General features: G+C 36.4%; 1 protein-coding gene across 6 annotated transcripts in view; it reads right to left on the bottom strand.

Moving 5' to 3' along the window:
- The window catches only part of ZNF385B (zinc finger protein 385B), a 393,057-nt gene that overhangs the window by 132,795 nt on the left and 241,423 nt on the right, over window positions 1–18,839 (bottom strand). Inside the window, exon 1 of one of the 6 annotated variants that reach the window (XM_010351564.2) lies at window positions 13,631–15,069. The exons of the other annotated variants lie outside the window; for them this stretch is intronic. The gene's annotated coding sequence lies outside the window, so the exon portion shown is untranslated. Of the gene's footprint in view, window positions 1–13,630; window positions 15,070–18,839 lie in introns of those variants that run through there. 6 annotated transcript variants of the gene reach the window in all.

Raw genomic sequence — 18,839 nt, 5'->3', positions numbered from 1 at the left:
CCTTCTAAATCTATTGAGTTTCCTGAGCTGGAAGGGAAACTAGCGGTTAATTTCAAAAACAAGAACACTTTAAAAAATTACTCCTGCAGCTTATTTTCCTTAAGATGAATAGAAGATCTTATTTTTGGAAAGCTGTGTTTTAATTTACAAGAAGATGAACAAATTTTCAAATGCACACATAGCTTCCAAGGAAGGTCTGTCCTTAATTCTGAGTGATTTAAAAGTCATAGTTGGTAAAACAATTCTCCTTACCTATTCTTTTCACACTAATTATCATCCAGATGATTTAATGAGAAAGTCATTTGCTGAGCATTTATTCCATGTAAGGCACTACTCCAGGTAGTTATGGTAGGCACTGTTAGTTGTCTTTCCAATCTGCATAATACCAGAAGTAAGAGCTCTGCAAATAGCTTCCTAGCTAAAGAAAGCATTTCCCAGCATTCCTTGCAGCTAGCTGGGGCTATAATGACTGAGCTCCAGCCGATGGGATATGAGTAGAAGTGATAACTTCCGGATCATACCCTTAGAAAGAAAGCTGTATTTCCTTCTTTTTTCATTCTGTGTTTTGTTAATCTTGAATGTGTAAGTGGTAATGAGTTAAGCCTGCAAAAAATGATTACACACCAGAAGTATGTAAGCAACAAGATGGAGTAGACTGGGCTCCCAGTAAGCTGTAATACCATTTCCGAATTGTTAGGTGAGACAGAAAGAAGCCTCCATCTATGGAAACCATGTTATTATTGAGCTCTTGTTGTAGTAAATTACCCTGTATTTTCATTAATAGAGGACTGTACAGATAGATACCTTGCAAGGTCTCACTACTTCAATTTTACTAGCAAATTTAGGATTAGAGAGATTTTAAAACTTCCTCACAACCACTTCAATAGCAAGTGGTGAGGCTGGTTTTTTAATCAAGTACCTTTCCTGTTAGATCTTTTTTAAACTAATAGAAAATGACTAATTTATACAAAATTAGAACTGTGCAGTTTTCAACCCCTGATCTATTAATCTCACAGGATTATAAAAAGGCTTCAATTTCCTTGGATTAGAATTAGTGCTACAAACCCTTATTTTTCTAATAAAGTGTCTAGCAGTTGGTTACCAACTCCTCCAGGACCTACATTTTATAAAATCTTCCATTAGGAAAATTATGGAGAAAAAAGTATGTTGATTCTCCTGGACTATGAAATGGAGAGCTGTTAGTCAGGATGCTATAACAATTTACAGAATAATATGCTAAGCACTCACCGTAACTCAGAAACTGATTAGAGGGGTTTTCTGAGTGTGTGCTTTCTTCCCTGGTATTATCCTTAGGTACTTTTTTAGTTCTTGAGGAGACATGAAGGAACAAGTTAGACAAAGTCCCTACATACATGAAAATTATACTCAAATGCATCCAGTATACACAATGCTCTATAAAATTAACTGGTTTGAGAACTGGTTATGCCAGTTTTTTGCATTTTTAAAATAAAAATTATAATTTGGAATAATTTTAAATTTATAGAAAAATTACAAAGATAATACAGAGATTTATCATACACTGCTTGCTTCATTTTTGCTAATGTTAACGTCTTATGTTACTATGGTAATTTTGTCATTAAGAAATCAATTTTTTTTGGTATTGTTTTGTTCGTTTTTGTTTTAGATGGAGTTTCACTCTTATTGCCCAGGCTGGAGTGCAATCGTGTGGTTTCGGCTCACTGCAACCTCTGCATCCCAGGTTCAAGCAATTCTCTTGCCTCAGCCTCCAGAGTAGCTGGGATTACAGGTGTGCTCCACCATGCCCGGATAACTTTTGTATTTTTAGTAGAGACAAGGTTTCACCATGTTGGCCAGGATGGTCTATCAATATTGCTTTTAAATTGACAAATAAAAATTATATACATTTATGGCATGTAATGTAACATTTTGATGTATGTATACATTGTGGAATGACTAAAATTAAAACAAGATAAACTAATATTGTTATATTTCTACTAACTAAATTTCAGACTTTATTTATATTTCACTAGTTTTTCTTTTTACTAATGATCTTTCTCTTTCCATCATGCATCTTCTCATTCATTCCTTTTTTATTATGACCTTGAATAGTTTGAGGCATACTGATCAGGTGTTTTGTAAATGTCCCTCAGTTTAGGTTTGTCTAATGTTTTTCTCATAATTGAATTAGCATGTTGGGTTTTTTGAATGAATACCACAGACATAAAGTGCCCTTTTCATCACAATAGTAAAGTGTTGGATGATGGCAATATGATTTATCACTGTGATGTTAATCATGACCTTCAAGGCTTTCTGGTTCCTTTTATTAGAGAACGGGTATTTAGAAACCCAGATCTGGGCATTGGGTGTGCTCCTTGCTACTGGGATATCACTATTTCCAGGCCCTGTCAGTGGGAAATATGATTTTTAAAATTAAATAATTTTTTTGTGTTAGAAATAATGAGCTCCATTACTATAAGTCTGTATTTAAATATTGGGAATATGTACACACATACACACACATGCATACACTCACTCACTTAGAGGCCATAAAATAATGTTTGGTATGTAATAGTAAAATGAATTATTTAAATACTACAACAACATTTGTTTCTTTATATTTGAGATGCTAGGTCTTAAGGAATTTACATAGAAGAATACTTACTGTAGCAGAAATGCTTCTGGATAGTTCTTTCAAAGACAGAAGGCATGACCTTCTTCACCCTGTCCTACAGTCTGCTGCTTGGCACATAGAAGTGACAGGCATATTGAGTAAAAGGGCCACACTTTAGGCATAGCAAAATGTTGAGGTTAAAAAGGGATGGGATTTCTTAATGACTCTGAGGAGTCGTCAAACCAATCATGTATTTCAGACCTCCAGACTTCTTTTACATGGAAGAAAAATAAACTATCAATTTAAGCCATTGTTATCAGGGCTCTGTTTCTGTGTCAAATGCAATTTCTAACTAATATAGAGAGTTTGGAAAAGAGGCAGAAGGAAGTAACATTAATTGAGGACTTGCTATATATCAAGTACTTTGTATATTTTCATTTATGTAATCATCAAAACTCTCTGCTTATTAGTTGAGAATACTGAAGATTAGTGAGGCTATGATTCTTGCTTAGTTACACTTCGAAACTAATCCAGAAGTTAAGCCAAACTTTGTTTTCCCATAACAGCATGCTAAAATATCTTGCATATAACAGGTACTTAGACCTACTGTTGGTTACCAGCATGGATACAAACATGTGCATTGTTACACCTCCCTCAACAAGTAATATAGGTAAATATCTAAATAAATACAATTATATATACTTAAACAGACAACAAAACGGAAACAAACATCCATAGTTTGAGTCCTACTTCTCCCCATGATCAGCACCTCAAACAGTAGAATTGGCATCAGGGCCATTTCAGGAGTGAAACCACAGATCTTACTGCCCTCAGTCTACATATAATTATATGTTTTCTCTCTGGGCCAGATTGAAAAACCATTCAAACCATCCATCAACATACCAACTCAGTTTATACATTCATATTTACTGAGCATCTACCATATGCCAAACAACATGCTACTTCTTGTGTACACATTGTTGAAGAAGACATAGTCCCTGTCTCCAAAAGCTTATCGTCTAGTGGGAGAAACAGAAAAATAAGTAGGTAATTACATCAGAGCCGAGTTTTTCAACCTTGGTATTAATGACATTTTGAACTGAATAATTCAGTGTTGTGGGGGTGCTATGCACTGTAGAATATTACAGGGATATAGGTAGCATCCCCAGCCTCTACCCACTAGATACAAGTAGCAACCCCTTGCTATAACCAAAAATGTCTCCAGACATTGTCAAATTTCCCTAGGGATGGGAGCAAAATCATCCTCCTGCCACCTGTCCTCTCACCCCCTAAGCCAGTGAGGACTGCTACAATGCAGTATAAAGTACCATAAAATGACAAAAGAAAGACAGGTATCGAACAACATGAGTCTAGGGACAGGAAAGTTTTCTGAAGGAGGTAATATCTTCATAAAGCCCTGAAAGTCCCATAAAATTCAGCCAGATGAAGAAAATATATGTTTCATATGTATATCAGGAAGGCTTCGGAGCATGTGCAAAGACTCAGAGTTTATAGTGATTACAACATATCTGGAGGATCAAAGGTGGCTCAGAAGGCATGCAGTGGGGAAGTATGCATGAGGGAAACAGGAAAAGCTACATATACATACTGAGGAATGCAGGAGAAGAAGAAAGAAGGAGTTCAATTTTGGATGTGTTCAATTTGAGTTGCTTGAGGGACACCCAGGTGTAGATGTCCAAAAGAAAGTTAGATTTTCATTTCTCAAACATAGAGGCATGATTCAGGCCAGAAGAATGAACATCACCTATACAGAGATGCCATATGTATAAATGAAATGACGCAGGGAAAGTGTAGGGTTTGAAAGAGGAGCCCATGGACCTGACAGCGACAAAGGACACAGAGGTGAGGGAAAATCAGGGCAGTCCTGATGTCACACACAGAGGGCAAATGAGGAGAGTTTCATAACATAGCATAAAGGTCAAGTAAGATGAGGAGTGACACACATCGACTGGATTTGGAAATTAGGAAGACACTGGTAACCTTTGCCAGAGGTACCTTATTGGTGTGTTCTGGGTGGCAGCCAGCTTACAGTGGGCTTGATTGAATAAGATGGGATAAAAGAGAGATACTTTCAAGACATTTGGCAGAAGTAATGGAATGATATAAAGACAGCACTCATGGTAGGATAAGTAACAAATGTACCCAGAGTTAAAAAGGAAAAAATTAGCATGAATTCTGTCTTCAGGTTATGTGGATACTGTTTATAGGCTGCTCTTGTTTCTGGCTCTCAGAGTCTTGTGGGTATTTATATTGACCTACCTCATGGAATTTCTGAATTTAAAAACAAATTTTTTTTTTTTTTGCCCTTTAACAGAGCACCACATGACTCAAGGTGTTTTTATAGTACCTATTTAATTGCCTACGGCATGTCTTCTAAATGACAAATTAACTTAAATACCTGACTCATTCTGCACTACCATTATAGGGCTCCCTTTAAAAAGAGAATGACTCCAATAGTTGAAAAGCAACAAATTCAAAGCAATATGCCATTATATCTATCAAGATCTAAAAATATATTTCCATTAAGTGTGTTTATGAAAAACCTTCCTTGAACCGAGAGGTTTCAGTGTGTAATCTAACAGTCCTGGAATAATTGACTCACCGGACACGGGAGATGAAAGCTGAAACGGTGTTACAGGCTTTCCTCCTCTATCCTCAACCCTCATTTAATCAGTGATTTGATAGAAATTACTTTCCTCACATCGTATAGTTCTGTTCCTTCTACTCAATGGCTACTACGGTGACCTTTATCATCTCTTCCATGCACGTCTGCCGTAGCCTCCTAAATGGTTTCCTTGCTCACCTTTGCCAAGCCTTTGCCATGCTTTGCAAGAATGAACTTTGTAGAACAGTTCACAAAATTCTACTTAGAACCCTGTTGTAGCATCTCACAAATTCTGGAATCCTTATGTTGTAGAAAGGCTTTTCCATTTGTTCCAATGATCCTTTGCATATTTTATCTTATACTCACATTCCAGTCATAAAGGACCCCCATTAGGTCCTGAGGCTTTATGCTAATTCACCCCTATGTGCTCTTATACTTTCCATCCCCATGTTCACCTGGTTAGTGTCATTCAAACTCAGTTCAATCATTTCATCTGTTAAGTGAATTTTATCTCTCTTACTGAAACCCAGATAGGATTGACAACTTTTCTTGTGGCGCGCCCAATGTACATAGTACAAATTTCTGTAATAGTCTCAAAACCACTTTTTTGCATACATTTGTTTTTATAGATGTCTTTCCTACTAAGCTCTCACTTCCTTGAAGACAGGGGCTGCTTTTTATGTCTCACCAATACATAGCATATCAGCAGCCCTGTAGAATCTGTTAAAGGAATCTAGTCTAAGCCTTATTATTACTAATAAGGAAACAAGGCCCCAAAGAAGTTAAATCAAGGTCACTCATCTAATGAATGGCAGAGTGAAGAATAGAAGCTGTAGCTCTTGCCTGACTTATATAGCTCTCGTGCTATACTGGGCTGCCACCCCACTGACATAAAACGAGGGCACCCAGGACCCAGCTCTGTAGGTTGCCAGCTTGGTTCAAGGTTAGAATATCAAATACTTAAGTAAATATTTGATGAGGAGCTATCACTCTTTTTTGGTTGCAAGAAAAAGTGAGCTAAATCATTTTAAAATGATGTATTATTTTACAGTATATTCACCTTCCTCCCTATTCTCCACTCCCTTCCATCTGGTTGACCTTACCAATTAGCACTTAGGTATTTTTAAAGGTGTTCAAAATCTTTAAATACACACCAGCTGAAGACAGTAATATCGTGCCACATTCTTGTTGGCAGAAGAAATACTTGTCTCAGATTAAGAAATTACTCTAAACATTTTATAAAATAACCTATAATAGGTTAAATTGTTTTAATTAGTTTGGCTTCTAAAACATATGAATAAGAAAGAGAGGGAAATAAACTCTCTAGGACTTTCCCAGAATTATGTGACTAAGTTACTTAATATGAGAAAACTACCTTTGGAATGGATTACATTTTTTAAGTGACGATAACTAGTTTCTCCTTTTCATTCATGACCACAGTAAAACAGAGCACTTAGCTGGTGAATCTGTTTTATTTGGAATGTTTTAATAGTTTCTGGTATGTAACATTACTAAGTAAAGGCCCTAAAGAGCCCATTAAAGCACTGTACAACAAACTGAATTTTAATAATGCAAAGACTATCTGAGATGGAGGCTAATTTCTGTTGTTTAGGTACCATAAACAAAAACAAAAACTTACCCAAAAAGCTGAAGCTTTAAGTAAAAGAGGTTTAAAATGCACATGTCCTACAGATGGCAGAATTTAACATGACTCCCAAAGCACAGGAAAAGAGAAGATTTAAAAAATTTCCTCCAAGCCCAGGCTTGCTTCAAGTCTTCTGTACATAAGAAGGTCAAGAGTACTATAAATATTCAACTTCTATTTTCTCCTAATACTAAAGCCCATTCTTATATCTGCGAATAAAACAAACTTGTCCCATGTTTAGAGTCTCTCAAAAGATAAAGCGGTTTTTCATATTCCTTTAGGTGTTGATGGCACTTGAACACAAAGACTTTCCATACTGAGGTGAAAAACTGAGTGCCATTTTGTCGACGCCAGTTTCTAACCTCTGTTGGAAAGACAAGCATTTGGCAGGCCCTTCTCTCTTAATGAGCAAAATGTCTGATATTTAAAAAATGATATTCTGGCTGGTGCAGTGGCTCAGACCTGTAATCACAGCACTTTGGGAGGCCAAGACAGGTGGACATGAGGTCAAGAGATCAAGACCATCCTGGCCAACATGGTAAAAGTCTGTCTCTACTAAAAATATAAATATTAGCTGGGTGTGGTGGTGCGCACCTGTAGTCCCAGGTACTCAGGAGGCTGCGAAAGGAGAATCACTTGAACTTGGGATGCAGAGGCTGCAGTGACCTGAGATCATACCACTGCACTCCAGCCTGGTGACAGAGCAAGACTCCGTCTCAACAACAAAAAAATGTTATTATGCTTGAGCAAATTTTTATCTCAAAGAGGGGGAATGAATAGGGAAGATTATTTTTCTCATCTTTTATTGAACATGCTAGAAGTTAAGACCCAGTCCTGCCATTCCTCATGCAAGCAGGGAGACAGGGGGTGGTATTTGAGTTCTGTCACAGTTCCCCACCATGATTGCTAAAATCGTTTTCCAACTTAGACTCTTTCTCCTGGGAAGGAGCCCGAGGCCATGAAAACCACTCATTTATCATATGCCACACCACAGTGATCCTCTGAGCAGACATCCTGAACTGGCATAATTTGCTTGACAGCCCTGAGGTCAGCCTGCCTAGTGACTGAAGATTCTTTTCTTTTCCATCTTCAAATGTTACAATGCACTGTCCTTTGTGTACATGGATGATGTTTCTGACCCACCAATGGTGGTGAATCTGAAAAGGAAAACGTGATGGTACAATATGGCTGAGCTTTAGCAGCTATACACACAAGGAAAATGTCACAGAAAAACAAGAACTCTTGCGAAATGCTACCCAGCACTGTAGAGAGAGCTCTGCATCAGTCTACATGTTAAGATTTCAGAAACCTGCTTCTACTTGACTTAAACCTCCTGCCTCTGTGGTATTTTTCACATTTTGGTCTTAGTTTTCAAGCCAATTTCTATTACCTGAAACAGTTTCATGTGTTAACTCATATCCCATATCTTTTTAGTGACAAAGAAGCATTAAATAAACATCGTACCCAAGCACCTTGGGAAGAATTAAGGAAGGTATGTCAGCTTTAATTTTGGATTTTCTTGTTACTTGTCAGTTTGCCTCTCAGGCTTAATGCCAGAAGGGAATAAAAATCATCATTACTCTCTAGCTGCTCAATGGCATACATGAAATGAATAGGAGGCTTAACTCTGGTCTAACTGGCTCAATTTCTGCTTGTATCAGCAGAGAGCCAGGGACTGAATGATCCAGCTTCCTATCCATTATCCCATCAAGTCCGAACTGGGTAGGGATGCCTAGACAACATTTCCATAGGGAAAGAAGAACACCAGAGAGGAGAACAAAAGAAGGCTTAGAAAAGGGAGAGCATGAATTTATTTTAAAGCAGGCTAGTTGGGAAGTAGCATGAGCATTTCTTTAATTCACAGCTCTTGTCTATCTCCCAGAGAGGGAGAAATAATGGTGGCTCTCTCTCTCCCCAGTAAAAGCCTAGATTACATGCCTATTTCCTACTTGTATATACCCATTGATGCTCAGCCTGATACGTGAATATATTAGAGGGTCCTAGAATTTAGAAATAATTAGCCAAGACTCACTTTATCTCACTAGCTCCATGATTAAAAGGAAAAATGTCAATGGGACACCATCAGTTTTGTCACTGGATACAAGCAGGTTTGTGAAAAGTCCCACTATGCATGCCTTATGGAGAGCTATGTACTGAGCCATTTTGAAAAGAGGATGCTATTGTGATGTGAATGCTTATTGCTAGTCTGAAACCTAGTGTTGATCTGCTTATTTTTCTTTTGTGAGGCAGATCTAATTATAGTCAGATATCCAATTCTGTATTCATTAAACCATCACTAAAATGACAAAAATGACAATGGGAGAGAATTTAGCATGGCATAGCAGAAAGCACATGTTTAAAAAGGCCTAGATTAACATCCCTGCTATTGTGTGAGGTCTGTGTGTGACCCTGGAGACGTTACCTAACTTCTCTGATCTTCTGCTGCCACTCCTTGTAATGGGGAAACCATTGTTTACGTCAGTGGGTAGTGCTCATCTTACAGGGTTATTAGGATTGAGCAAGAGAGGGCACAGACCCTGGAGTCAGACCACTGGGACTTGAACTAATGTACCCCAACTTCAGACAGGTTAGGCAAGGAAGTGAACCTCTTTGTGTCTCTGATCTCTCATTTGTAAGAGATGCGTTATGTTAGAATTTGTTTCATGGGATTAAATGAGGCAATGCAGACATGGGGTTCAATCTCAATGCCTGGCAACGGGTACTTTTACCTGTGCCATTTTGCCTATTTTACCTTGACTGTTGTTACCAGTATTTTACCATCCAGAATATAGTATTACTGTTCACGAATTTGTGGCTTTATTTCTCCATTTTAGATTATTTTTCTGTACTCCAGAGAATTTTATATGTTTAATGCTACATAAATATCATTTAACTATTTCAGTTTTCCCTTGAGATAAATGTTTTACTTGACTGATGCAGTTCGGCTCTGTATCCCCACCCAAATCTCATCTTAAATTGCAATCCCTACTTGTCAAGGGAAGGACCTTGTGGGAGGTGATTGGATCATGGGGGTGGTTTTCCCCATGCTGTTTTCATGACAGGGAGTTCTCAGGAGATCTGATGGCTTAAAAGTGGGTTTCTTTTGCACTCTTTCTCGTTGCCATGCAAGATGTCCTTTACATCCCCTTCACCCTCTGCTATGATTGTAAGTCTCCTGAGACTTCCCTCACCATGAGGAACTGAGTCAATTAAACCTCTTTCCTTTATAATTATCCAGTCTCAGGTAGTATCTTTATAGCATTGTGACAACGGACTAATAACACTGACCCACAATTACTTATAATGACTATAGTGCCAACAGTCCTAGAAAGTTAAGTTTTAATGGAATGCTAGGGATTTTCTAATTATTTACTACCTATTACAAAGATAAAGTCTTAGTCCCAGATTGGTTCATTCTCTCCAAGGAACATGTATATATGAGAGAATGAATGCCCCCCCCAACCTCGTCACCGCCCCCAACACACATACTTATTCAAACTCTTAGAGAGTTTCCTTATAATAATAGGAAATTATTTTACGTTATTTTAAAATTTCTTTTAATTGTATATTTCCTATTCATTTCATATAAGTGTTCCCTCTGTCCTTTCTACATTATGTGAATGGTGAAGTTTCAAAACAAATTTTTTTCAGCTTTCCAGTAGTTCTTAGATTAAGGAGAAATGGGAATATTTATATTAGGGTGTGTCTTACTTTGAGTAGAATATATACTTTATAGACTAGGGAAATACAGACAGCAATTAAAGGGCTTTGGGCGTATGACTCTCAAGCAGTATTACAGAACCCAGTGGGAGGCAGGGGTTGGCCTGGCTAATACTGCTTTTCTTAAATGACTGCTTAATGTTCATCTCTAGAAAGCTGCTCTTTGCTAATGAAACTTTAACTTAATCTTTTTTAAGCAGGGCTAATTTAAAAGCACCTCAAAACTGTTCAGTCCAAATGGTGACCTCAGCACCTGGTGAGGCTTCAGGGTAGAGAGTAAAGCCACTGAACTTTTTCTCTCTGCTTGGTTTATACTTTGCTCTGCTTAGCTAACATTAAGACCTGTTCCTCCTTGAGAGTTCACATAGATTCTCTCTTTTTCCCCCATAAACTGGATATGATGGAACATGTGGATTGTCCTCATCAATAGATAACCTTAAGCTCAGATAAAACCTTTCTGTGATTTATCAAGTGTCAGAGCTGTAGGCTGAATCCTGAGTTTCCCCCCAGGGCCATTCTATAGGATCAGCTGGACTGTAGGGTTCCTTCTGCCCCAGTGAACTTAAGTAGCAGCTTATTTTCTTTTTCCTCAGTGAAAAACAGGCCCAGAGCATGCCCTATATAGTCCATAGAATGAAAATGAAGTGTTGTTAACAGCAATATGATAAGATATCTTGTGATTACAAATTGGGCAGGAACAATATATTTTCAATCCTTATACCACCGAAACCTGAACATGCTCCATTTATGAAGAACAAACAGCTACGAATACTCTAAAAACAGACAAATCTCAAAACTGGCAGATTCGCTTTCCCTATTCTTCCTCCCCTTTACAATGTCTTCCAGAAAACACGTTGCTCTTGGCAGTAGTGCAGTTAAGACCTCCCTCCCTACACACTCTTCATCTGGTTATTCATGCAGGCAAATATAAAGTCTATTTGGAAAAAATCTGTTTCTTTAAATAACTTAAATGCCATTTTTATAACTCAGAAGTATGGCACTGACCACTGTAATTTAATAGCCTCAGTTAGTTGGATGGCTAAAATATACAATTCAATCATAACATGGGCTCTACTATTTTTGTAGAAGGCTTTCTTTTGGTAATAAGTATACCTCACTAAAAAACTGAGAATGAAAGCATGACATTGTGATTAACTCCATGTCACCTTTACCACAGCAGAAACTCACAGCAATTCCACCCTAGAAAAGTGCTAATACTTAGTAATTGGGAAGAACACTGCAGAAAAGTATACTGTAAGGTCTTTGGACAATATTCTTCACAGAAAAGAACATACTATGAAAACTCCTTTGGAATTATGTTCTATTGTTTCATGGTCCAGATGGGATTGTTGCATTATGTTAATTATTAACAGGATTAAAAGAATTAAACTGAAGTATGTTAATTCTAATTGAAGGCCGTATATCTAAACTGCTCCTGGAAGGTTTTCGGCAACTCTAATCATCTGTGTCTTTTTTGTTATTGAGAGCAGGCCCTAATGGATTCTCAAAAGTCTCTACAACCTTATATTAAATACAATATAAGGGAACATTATCAATTTTCATAGGAGAATACTGTCTCTTACAACCTACTTGGGACTTTAAAACCTAAGATTTAGATAAAGTAAGCTTTATCTATTCAACCCACCATAAAAAGTTACTATTCAAAGGGAAGACAAGGAAATAACTTCCCCAGGATTGAATTAAATTCTCCCCAAATATTAATATTGCTTTCAATTATGATAAAAATGGATTACTTGCTATCAATGGGAATGAAAACCTAGTTTGAGGGAGGAAACTTTTTAAAAACTATAATACACACTGAAACATAACAAAAAATAACATTAAGAAATTATAAATAAAAAATATTAAAGTATCTGAAAAAGACATTAATAAGTTTTATTGTTTGCTGAGCATTCCAAATATTCAATTTTCCATTTCAATAATTTTTCCTTACCAAAAATGATTAGCAACAATGGTATTCTTGAACAACTTAGTTTTTAAAAATCCATGAGGAATACATTTGATTAAATCTCCATTTATGTTTCTGAAATACAATTTCAAATAAGAATTCTCACTAGGATTATTTTTCTTAAATTACTAAATTGAACATATCTTCTCATTTATTATAAATGTACAAGAATACTGAGCAGTTCAATTTTTGTGCATATATATGAGAACAATTACTTAAATATTTGAAAACACCTCCAAAAGATAACATAGTTCTGAAGAGTACACAGATACTCAAGTATCAAGAAAGGCAATTCTTTTAATAAGAGGCTAACTAAAACAGTGTCTACCAAAATGTCAACTACTGTCAACATTTTTAGAGGAAGTTCTTACACTTGTCTATACCGTCCTTTAACTCATCAAAGTTATAACTAGGGTGACAATGTATTTGTTATCCAAACCAGGACAGTTTAGAGAATGAAAGGGGATGCTATTAATAGGCATAGGCCAAGAAGTTTCCAAGAAAATTGAGCTAAATGGTTACCTTAGTTATAGCCATCCTCCTTCATCATCTTTTTTCCTGTTAAGAGCACACACATGCAATAGACCCCTTTTCCCAATTACAATTTTCATTTCCAGGGCATCTAAGTCAAGATGAGAAAGGAAATGGGGGAGGAGAAAAACAATCAGGCAGTCTTCTTTCAACTTTGTAAAAGAAAAGCAGGCAAAAAGGAACAGAAGATCAAAGAAAACAGTGACTAAGGAAGGGCAGAAGTTAAAAAAAAACTCACTTCACTCCCCCAGTTCTTTGTTTTGAGCTTGCTTTTGCTTTCCTTTTAGTTCTTAGTCTAGTAGTGTAGATTGGTAGTTTGTTTAGATTAGTAATTTGTTATTGTTAAAAAGCAGCTGTAACTTCAACTTAATTTGGCAGTCACACAAATAAATCTAAATAAACATTAGAATAAGAAGTGGTTAATTCCAACAGCTTTCATTAATGAGCAGTACTCAAAGCTATTGAAAATGGTCCAGAGCTCTCAAATGGCAGTATGCTAATTTAGTCACGGTCAACTCATCATCATATACTTTATAATATACCTACTTGTTTGCGTATGTTACAGCAAGGAAGAGACTGTTCACCCCTACTGAGTTCTAGTCTTCTTTGTGACTACCTACATCTAAGCCCCAATCTTCTGACTGTAAGTCATAGAAAATAATACCCTAACATATGACTTGAGCCAGCTAATGGCACTTGGCCTAAGGTTGACTCAGTTACTAAAACTACCATCACTGCTGTAAGCCCATTATAAGCTGATGTTATTTTTGACACTAGTATTTTTGAAGCCAGTTCAGATAAAGAGGAGGCTCAATGCCAAAATATGCTTGTAAGTAAGTAGGACTCTCATCTCAGGACAACAGTATTTTATTCAAACCATGATACGAAGCCATTGTCTCAGTAGATACAGGGAAACTCTTTTCTTGGCTTTATTTTTTTTTTAAAGACAGGGTCTCATTCTGTCACCCCAGCTGGAGTGCTGTGGTCCAATCACGGTTTGCTGCAATCTCAACCTCCTGGGCTTAGGCAAATCCTCCCACCTCAGCCTCCTGAGTAACTGGGTACAGACACATGTCCCCACACGCATCTAGTGAACTTAAATTAGAAATGACTAAAAAAAGATTTTATAGACTTGTGATAATATGATAAAGCAAATTTTATGTAGGCATAAGATAAATGCTGATAAAAAATAGTCTGGCTTTTGACTTTACTATTAATCAGTAGGGAATTTATACTGAAAAAAAAAGAAAACTATCACTTAAAAGAGTTAATGAAAATCTGAGACTAGGAAGATTCAAGGGAAAAAAAATCATCCACCGGGTATCTGATCTTTTTATTACTTCCTCCAAAATGAAGAATTTTGTCTTCCTAAATGAAATGGCTTTCTAAGGCCTTCTTACTTAAATCATTAGGCCCCTATGGGAGATACTTACGGGTTATTCAATAATTGTGCCAAATTTTTTCCAATATTTATTCCTGTAAAGCTTAAAAACTACATTTCCTGTATGCTCTCCCAGGTATGACTTAGGTTCCATCATTCAGCAATGCTCAATTAGGTCACATGAAGAGACTGGAGGCTACGGCATCTGGCTGTAATGCCGTGGGCTGTGGTGGAGGTGCAGGGGGGTGATGCTTCCTAATGGTCGCAGCAGCTGCAGCTCTTTGAGCAGCCCAGTTCTGTGACAAGGCTTCAGAAGTCATATCTAGAAACTCAAGCTAAAGGTTGCTTTTCAGCCTTTATTCCAGGTATTCTTTTGGTTTTATTTTGTTTTTCTTGGAGACCAGGTCTCAGTCTGTCACCCAGGCTGGAGTGAAGTGGTGTGATCACGGCTCACTGAAATCTTGACTTCCTGGGCTCCAGTGATCCTCATACCTAAGCCCCGCCCACTCTACCCACTCTCCTGGCCCCCATGTAGCTGGAACCATAAATAAGCACATTAAGTACGTTATCGCACCACTGTGCTCTGCACTCCAGCCTGAGCAACAGAGCAAGACCCTGTCAAGGGCGGGGGGGGGGGGGAGAGAGAGAGAGAAAGAGAGAGAAAGAGAAACTGGTGAGTTCCTGAATTCAGGAATATGTGCATTTATAACTTCATAGAAACCATCTACAGAATACAGCATTAAAAACTGTTTTCAGAGCAAGCATTTTGTAAACAATTTAGGAGTGGGTATACATAAAAAATTTCAAGGAACTACTATTTTCTGTACAAAATTCTTTAAATTCTCCTAGTGGATTGACTTTCAATATCTCTAATAGGTTTCTATTCCTGCATAACAAATTACTCAAGGAGAAAATCAGTGGCTTGGAACAATATCCATTTGTTACCTCACAGTTCTGAGGTTAGAAGTCTGAGTAGGCATGACTGGATTCTCTGTTTAGGGTCTCACCAGGCATTGAACAGGACAGACTCTTACGTACAGGCTCTCGGTTCTTCCCTCTGGACTACTGGTTCTGCCTGCTTAGTCATTCATCCTTTTTGAACAGCAGTTTGAAACTACGTAGTTTTACCAGCCTGCTTTCCGCAAGTAGAATCTTGGTGTCTAACAGCCTCCTTTCACTTTGTAGTCTCCCTGATATAATTTTCTCAAAAACTTTGTGAGTCCCTTGTGGATAACATAGAGATGATCTCCATCAGACTGAGACCACATCTACAAATCTTTTTGAGAAGCCCTCTATCTTTGGCTTCTGTTGAGATGGCTGAGGGCAACACTCTTAAGGTTCACTGAAGCCCTCTAATTTGAGATCTATTAGGCACAACTTTAATGTCTTAGTACCAAACACTCTAATCTTTTGATCTTTCAAAGGTTTCAACGAAGAGTTGTACAACCACACCGCTGCATTTTTTTTTCCTATGCCACACTTTCAGAAGAAATCTCTTACTTTTAGCACCTTTTGCCATCTGAACAGACTGATAATTTCTCAAAGCATCAAGCCTGAGTTTCCTTTTGTTTAATAGTTTACCTCAATTTATTTCTCTCCTCTGACATTTTTCTCTAAGCTGCAAGAGTAAAATGGTAGTAAAAGAGTAAACTCTCATCAGGCCACGTTTTCAATACTTTGCTTGAAAATTTCTTTAGCTATATATCCTAGTTTATCTTTCTCAGGTTATCTTTTCCACAGAAGAGACAATTCTACTAAGGTTTTTTTGTTTGTTTGTTTGTTTGTTTGTTTGTTTTACCACTACATAACAAGGATCTATCTCCATTCTTTCAATTCCCAATACTTTGTTTCCCACATCTTACTGAGCTCTACCAGCAGAGACTTTAGTGTCCATATTTCTACTAAAAGTCTGTTCAAAGCAATCAAAACGTTTCTATCATGATCCTCTAAATTGTTCCAGCCTCTATCCACTTTCTGATTCCAAAGCCACGCTTACATTTTTAGTTATTTGTTACAGCAGCACCCCACTTCAGGTATCTAATTTATATCTTCAGTAAAGTTCTACTTTCCTTGGTAGTTTTTTTCACAGCCACAAATTCAGGTTTCATATTTTTATGGTGAGTTTACTGTGCCAATTTATCTTAAAAGGTACAGCAACACTTTAACACAGTTGAGTGGTAGCCCAAGTCTCTGATGTATATATTACTTTGACTGTTTTCTTTTCTTATAAAATGTACTACATCGACACCTAAGTTTGGATATAGGCATAACTTAATACGTCAATGACTGTCTATACAAAGTTAATCTGTATCCTTCACAACCAGTAGCTTTACTTTTAAAATTATTATTCCTTTAGTTTTTCATGTTCCTTCCATCTGTCTTTCTTATAGTCACTCCATCTGAGCTTATCACGTGACATATGCACAGATATCTTTGTGCCAATTATTCATGAGTCTTATTGATACAAGCTATATAATACCATCTTATTTTGCATTTTAATGTGGCCTAGGAACATTGGAATGTTTTATCAGGTTGACTTGAAATATATATTATGTTCATGTCTTACAGTCAGAAAAAGAAAGATTAATGATATTATTGTCTTATAAGTCTTTTTTTCCTTGACGTTCAAATTCTAAGTTGAAGTGTCCCAATACCAAAAATTAACCATACACAGAACTCTCTGAAAAGATTGATTCAACTTTTTACAATGTAAGTAAAAATCATTTTCACTAGAGCTCAAGATTTGAAAATATCAGTCCAAAGAAAAAATCTTGAAGTAATTCCAAGTCAGCAAGAAAAAAAATGATGTATAATATAATTGCCACAGTAATTACAATATGCCCTGTTATGAACTAGTTTGTGGTTAGTAAAGTGCTTCAATATCACCTTCTTTAGGCTGAAGACCTACTCGGGGAATACAAACATTTGAAAACTAAAAAATAATATTAGTAAATTGTGACATGCTTTAAGAAAGGTATCGCCTCTACAGCCCAAACTGAAACCCATTAAAACGAGCTTGTTTTCTTAATATTCCTGAGAACTCTTCAACTGCCTCTTCTGCTGTGTGTGTTTGTGGTGCTCTAGATCACGTGTTTTCTAGTCTGCACCCTTCTCTACCGTGATGAGAGATACTATCTTGAATGGAGTATGGACTGTGTTTTTCTGTGATTTATGCTAATTGTTGTTGTATTATGGGGCTTTCTACAGAAGTTTCCTTGTTTTATATCCTCCTCAACATGGCATTATCCTAATGTGCTTTAGTCTTAAGTGTTCAATATGCTACAGATTTTTTTGATGAGTAAATCATGTGATATATTTGAATATGTCAAATATTGTCTATTCATAATATATATCCTGAAATATTCATTATATATGTGTATATATATATATATATATATACACACACACATATATATATGTGTATATATATATATATATATATATATATATATATATCCTGTAATATTCTGGTATGTATTTATTAAAAATGATCTCTATGTATGAGGTGGTGGTGAGACTATGCACATGATACATCAAAAGCATGAATCATATATTAGAATTTGGATTCTGAAAATTCCATAAAATTGTAATAAATGCCAAAATAAATTCCATGAAACTAAGGCATTGCCTGCATAACAGCTTTTGAAATTGTGACATCTTATACCTGGATATTTGGTACACAGAAAAATTAGCCTTAACTTCAGTGTTCACCCTTGTAAAAAGAGTTAACTAATTCTTATGGTTCAGGAATTTTATTTTGAAAATAAAAAGGATTTGTTATACTGATTCTTTATATAAATTAGTGAGATACTTTGCTATATGCAACAGATTTTTCTATTAAGTGCTTTAGATGGTTACAGCAAAAAAAGAAGAAAATGATCCCTAATTAAAGACACTTATTGTGAAGAATTCGAAAATATGTGAGGAATCATGATTTAATATATACACAGTCATGAGCTGCATGATGATGACTCCATCAATGATATATTGCATATACAATGGTCCCTTAAGACCATTTTACGGTACATTTTTGATGCTTAGCTACATCAAATTTTCTGGATTTAGAAACAGAGGTCCAAGAAGATTAAGGAACTTGCTCAAAACTATGTATTTTGAGTTTTATGATCAGCATATCAGATCCAGATCTTCCGATTCCAAAAATCACAAGGCTATGCAACTTACTACTTTTATGACTTAATGTCAAGTTCATGTAGATGGAAATTATTTAAAACAGTTAAAAAGTAATGGGAACAAAGTAATAACTTTTGATAAACAAATGTTTAGTTTCAACTAATTGCCAAAATTTATCAGTCACAACAGAATTAATGGGAGAAAACTTAGAGAAATGCTTTAATCTTGCTTAGTTAATATTTC

Source organism: Saimiri boliviensis, chromosome 5 (assembly GCF_048565385.1).
Source record: "Saimiri boliviensis isolate mSaiBol1 chromosome 5, mSaiBol1.pri, whole genome shotgun sequence".
In the NCBI taxonomy this organism is placed as follows: domain Eukaryota; kingdom Metazoa; phylum Chordata; class Mammalia; order Primates; family Cebidae; genus Saimiri; species Saimiri boliviensis.
The sequence above is the reverse complement of the archived record's forward strand: the minus strand, read 5'-3'. Positions and strand labels throughout refer to the sequence as shown.